The sequence below is a fragment of the Phaethon lepturus genome, unplaced genomic scaffold (genome assembly GCF_000687285.1).
Source record: "Phaethon lepturus isolate BGI_N335 unplaced genomic scaffold, ASM68728v1 scaffold29923, whole genome shotgun sequence".
NCBI lineage: Eukaryota > Metazoa > Chordata > Aves > Phaethontiformes > Phaethontidae > Phaethon > Phaethon lepturus.
The window spans coordinates 17,976-18,984 of record NW_010531637.1 but is presented as its reverse complement, the minus strand read 5'-3'; positions in this window follow the sequence as shown (position 1 = coordinate 18,984).

Below are 1,009 nucleotides of genomic sequence, written 5' to 3'. Positions count from 1 at the left end.
GTCCGCGCCGCACCCCGTAGGCGTCCTTCTCTCGGCGAAACGATGCGACAGCACCACGGCGTGAAGGGAAGCGGAAGTGAGGCGATACGTTCGCACGTCCGAGCACGCCGCTCGGAAACGTGCTTCCGCCCTGCGGAGAGGGCGGGGTTTCCCTCAGTAGGCGGGGCAGAGTGCACCGAAGGGGCGGGGAGACCACTTGGACCATAGTAAGTGTGAAGGCGAGCGGGGAGGGGCGGAAGAGTAGCTTGGACTGTACCAAGAGGGGGAGGAGGTCCGAGGTAACAGAGGCCGTGCTGGGGTGTCACTGCTCATCGTCGCAAGAGAGACATGGCGGGGCCTGCAGAGCCAGCCGTGCCCTGAGCCAGGCGGAGGGGTTGTCCTCTCAGGGGTCTCTGTGTCCCCATCCCACCCACTGCACAGCCAGCCCCAAACGAGAGGGCCTGGGCTGGAGCCTGGCTCCTGGGCAATGGCCAAGAGGGCACCTTTGGGGGTGTTCCTGCTGCCCGAGGAGCCAGGCACACCCACATGGGTAGGCAGGGTGTGCTGCCTGTCTGCTGTCCGGGGCCACAGCCATCTCCCCTTGCAAGTGGGACGTGGAGCCATGCCGCTGTGGTTGGTGCAGCTGCCTCAAGTGGTGCTGCTGAGGGTGCCGGGAGGATGAAACAGAGGTCACCACAGCCCGAATCTCTGTATCGCTGCTACTTGCCCCTCCATGGACGTTAAAAAACACCCTGTGCCTCCATTGGATTTGTTTAAGGAGATACTGCAACAGAGCGAGCAGCTCCATGTATCTCCTGGTTATGGAAGATTTTCTCGATACTAAAGCACAGCAATAAACATCTTCATGCCTGAGCTAGTGCTAGTGCTGTGTCAAAACGCAGGTATGTTTGAACCAGCTGGATCACAACCGTATATCCATCTTCCATCTGGCTGGCTGGCACACCCCACGCCCAGAACTAACCCCGCTGTTGGGAGCTGGGCTGCCCAGCCCTGGCCCCCGTCATGCTTT